We start from the raw sequence: 4,269 nt of genomic DNA, 5'->3' as shown, positions 1-4,269 counted from the left end.
CCTGTCTGGGCAGACATGACGGGTCGTGCCCTTATCAACCCACCATCCTTTTGGAGTGTTGGTCATAGCATTGACCTCATCCATCATTGCAATTTTGTCGGAAATCATTGTCACCAAATGCATTCCGTCTTCATCCACTATGTGTGCGCGCTCACGCTTTGGTTTCTTGCATGGGTTAGCCCGATGCCCCGGCTCGTCACAGTTGTAACAAGTCCCTTGGAACGCTTGAGGTTTCTTTTTCACAACCCCTTTCTTCGGTCCAAGTTTGCTAGCCTTTGCCTTCTCTTTGTCCTTTCCCTTGCCCTTATTGCCCTTAGAGGATTGCCCATGCTCAACCAAATTTGCGCTAGCAGAAGTTTGCGCATGGCTGCCTTTTTGGGCAATTCAATTGTCCTCTTCAATCCGAAGACGAACAATAAGATCCTCTATATTCATCTCATTTCGTTTGTGTTTAAGATAATTCTTAAAATCCACCAACCAGGAGGTAACTTTTCAATCATCGTTGCCATTTGGAGTGTCTCGCTAAGTGTCATGCCTTCTGTAAGGATGTCATGTAGTATAATTTGCAATTCTTGGACTTGATTCATAACTGTTTTAGAATCAACCATTTTGAATTCCAAAAAACGGGCTACCACAAATTTCTTTGTGCCAGCATCCTCCGTTTTATACTTCTTGTCCAAGGCATCCCATAAATCTTTGGAAGTCTTGACATTGTAGTACACATTATACAATGCATCCAAAAGCCTGTTTAACACATAGCCTCGACATATGAAATCCGAATGCTTCCACGCATCTACCGCGCACTGTCTTTGTGCGTCGGTCTCCCCTTCCACAGGTTGGGGAGCGGTTTCAGTTAAGAACCTCGCAAGATTCATGGTGGTCAGGTAGAAGAACAACTTCTGCTGCCACCTCTGGAAGTGTAGACCCGAGAACTTCTCAGGTCGTTCAGTGTGATTAGCCACTGTGGACGCTTCCACAGTGGTGGCGTTCAGGGGAGTTCCCGTCACAACATTCGTATTGTTGTTAACATTTTCGTTCGACATGCTGAAAAAATTAAAATTTACTGTTTCGGCTACTAAGTCCAACTTTGAAGACCAAAAACAGAAAATTTTTAATTATTAGAACTTACTGTTTGGTTTCTAAGTCCAACTTTGAAGACCAAGATAGAAAGTTTTTAGCAATTTTTAGGACAGATTCTGAAGGTAACCAAAACAGTTTTCAACCAAAGTCGCTCCTTTGAAGATGAAAACTAAAAAAATCTGTTTTTTAAAACACAAACTGGTTTGAATCACCAAACAGAATGGTTTTAATTACACGAACGGTGTTTTAAAAATTTGTTTTAAGATTGTAGGAACCGTTCGCGTAATTTAAATAAAATAAAACAAATTTTATTTGAAGATTACAAAACAGAAACTAAGAAAGCAGAAATACTATTACAATTACAACTGAAATAAAGGAAATACAAGAAAAGGATGAAATCGAAGACTGAGGCATGTGTTCAACACTCTTCCCTTAAAACAAATTCCGAGTCTCCCAGGAGTACTCGTTTTATTTCCCAGGGTACAACAGCCAGAGCAGTAGTACTACCGGAGCTGCCCTACAACCCGAAGGCTACCTTGAAGAGAGCAAGTAGAAGATCAGAAAGCTGTTGAGAGAAAGTTGAATTTGCTGTTGTGTTGCTGGTCTCTTCTGCAGTGACTAAGAGGCTGTATTTATACAGCCAAAATCAAATTAAATGAGAGGAATAAATTGCATTAAACGTCTTCAATGCAATTTAATTCGTCATTTAATTCTCAGTCAAAACCGTTTGACTCGGCGGTTTCAAAGCTGAACTTTAACTGCAGTATAATTCCATGCTGGAAGCTTCTGCGCGCGCGCCCTTGCGCGTGCAAGTCTGCACGCTCATGCGCGCGTGCGCCATTTTGGCTCACTCCCATGCGCGCGTGCGCCACACTGACTGTAACACCCCAACCCGGCTCGGGTTGACGTGTTACTTATACAGTACATCAGAGGTCAAAACATCCCTCCCTAAATTATAAAACTTACATTATTTCAAAAATTCGAAATATTGTACAAAACAATTTAAACTTTTAAAGAAAATCCATGTGCGTCTTTAATCCCTCGAACCATCCATCCAAGTCTTCCCGACAATCCTTGCAACCTAACGTACATAACAAGGCAAATGTACGCCTGAGTAAACGGGGTTTACTCAGTGGGACAACAACGCAATATATATTTTCTTAACGATATCTATATATCAAACAATACATATAACATATTCAGTTAGTCACCTTCAGTGCGTCACATTCAGTAGTTCAATGCGTAGTCAGTTCACATTCAATGCGTCACAAAATCACATTCAGTATTCAGTTTTTCAGTGCGTCACCTTTCGGTGCGACACCATCAGTGCTTCAGTGTGTCATAATCAATATTTGCTAAAACAATATAACTAATATTTAATTATAATAGCACATAATCTTAAAGATCACAAAAGCAGTAAAATAACAAATGTAAATCTTCAACTACGAGGTAGTGGAAACCTAAATTTGTGCACATAAAGTTGTTTAAGAGTCCGTACCACATAATAATATAACAAAATAACGAGTTTAGTCTTTCTGACTACTGGGTAGTGGAAACCTAAACTTGTACACATATGTGGAGAGGGGTCCGTACCTTAAGCGATGATCACAACTGAGATAATAGATTACATCTACGATCACGGAGTCCTACAATATCGTTATAATCTTATTTAGATATATTAATTTGTTAACTGGACTTCTTTTACTTCTATAACATGTGAATTATTTATTTGTTTTATTTTATGGTTCTAATAAAGAGAATATATGATATATACTATTATTCAAATCTTAATAACTAAAAAAAAAATAATAAACGTCATGATAGCAATTAAAATCATGACTTCATATTTAGTGAAAATACAATTGAAAAACCCATAACTTTGATATAATTTAAGAAATAAATCATGTTGTGACAGTAACTAAAAATAAAGATTTTAACTTATTTAATGAAAACATGATTACGTTTAATATAAATTTTAATCTTGTTTAATTTACTTATCTGTATATATGAACTGGAATTGCTTGAAGAGAAAAAAAAAATTCAGTTTACCAACTTAAAAGCAATATAATTACTTCAATGTGCTATTATTATTATAATTAAACTTTTCAATTATAGAGTATGTTAATATGGCATAATTTGTATCAAAAGCTAAAATAAATGCGATTCACATAGAGTAAAATACTTGTAACTTGTTTTACTAGATTTGATAATTAAACAACTAAACATCGTCAAAATATGACTTGAGAAAATCATGAATTTCTTTTAGAGTGAACATAATCAAAACCTAAATTAAAGTTGGTTCAAAAATAAATAAACGAATAGCTATAGACAATAAGATAATTTAAATAATAGTAAGTTTAATATTGTACCTCAATGTGTAAGCAAAACTTGAGGAGAGTTGTCGATAAATATTGTAGAGGGTGACAGAAAGAAAAAAATGAATTAGGTGTGGTTTGATTTTGAAAAGGAAACGTATAGTTTTATAAGGGGTTTTCTTGGCCTCTAAGTTTTGAGAAAAATATCAAAATTTTAAGATGAGTCAAAATTTGCAGAGGTGTTTCAAATGGTTACAAGTGTTATGTTTTCAAAGAAAGTGACCATGTTAAGTAAATGATAAGGATGATTTCTATGCTTCAAAAATGAATTTATATATTTATTATTTCTGTTTATCATGTACGTTTATCAATTTGTTTATTATTTTTTTTTCTTTTGAAAATCTATATCTATACTATATAATAAAAGAAACCACTTTAGGGACACTTGTCATCATATTAGGCCATCTCTTATAGATAATTATTATTTTAGTTTAATCTTTTCTAATTAATTATAGATAACCCTTCTACTAAATATTATTTAATTTAATATTTTGTATTATAGATAACCCTCTAACTAAATATTATTAGTTTAGTTTCTTATTAAAAATATTGAACTATGAAATGGGTCCTCATAATTTTCAGTAATTTTGTAAAGCGAAATTATTATTTCAATAGATTTAATGCTAAAGGTTTCAGTAATTTTGTAAAGCGAAATTATTATTTCAATAGATTTAATGCTAAAGGTTAATTTCTAATAAATTATTAGATCTAAACAAATCTTAACGAATTTTTTATATTTATTTAATCGGCTTTTTTTTCAGATTCCACCCACTGAAAAAGGATCATTGTACATTAGGCCTTTGCTCATTGGAAG

The 4,269-nt window shown here is 33.9% G+C and overlaps 1 long non-coding RNA gene across 3 annotated transcripts; it reads right to left on the bottom strand.

Annotated features, from left to right (window-relative positions):
* Positions 1-1,418: 1,418 nt before the first annotated feature.
* On the bottom strand, positions 1,419-3,759 carry LOC110934558. Of its 3 annotated transcripts, none has more exons than XR_002588436.2 (3): positions 3,450-3,754; positions 2,292-2,726; positions 1,419-2,161 (listed from the first exon to the last, which is right to left on the bottom strand). It is a non-coding gene; the product is annotated as an uncharacterized LOC110934558 (long non-coding RNA). The 3 variants fall into 3 exon arrangements; XR_004891693.1 differs by having other exon boundaries at positions 2,674-2,726; positions 3,450-3,752; XR_004891692.1 differs by having other exon boundaries at positions 1,419-2,726; positions 3,450-3,759.
* Between the last annotated feature and the right edge of the window lie 510 nt (positions 3,760-4,269).

The sequence above is a fragment of the Helianthus annuus genome, chromosome 4, assembly GCF_002127325.2.
Source record: "Helianthus annuus cultivar XRQ/B chromosome 4, HanXRQr2.0-SUNRISE, whole genome shotgun sequence".
Classification (NCBI taxonomy): Eukaryota; Viridiplantae; Streptophyta; class Magnoliopsida; order Asterales; family Asteraceae; genus Helianthus; species Helianthus annuus.
This window is presented reverse-complemented; position numbering and strand designations above follow the sequence as displayed.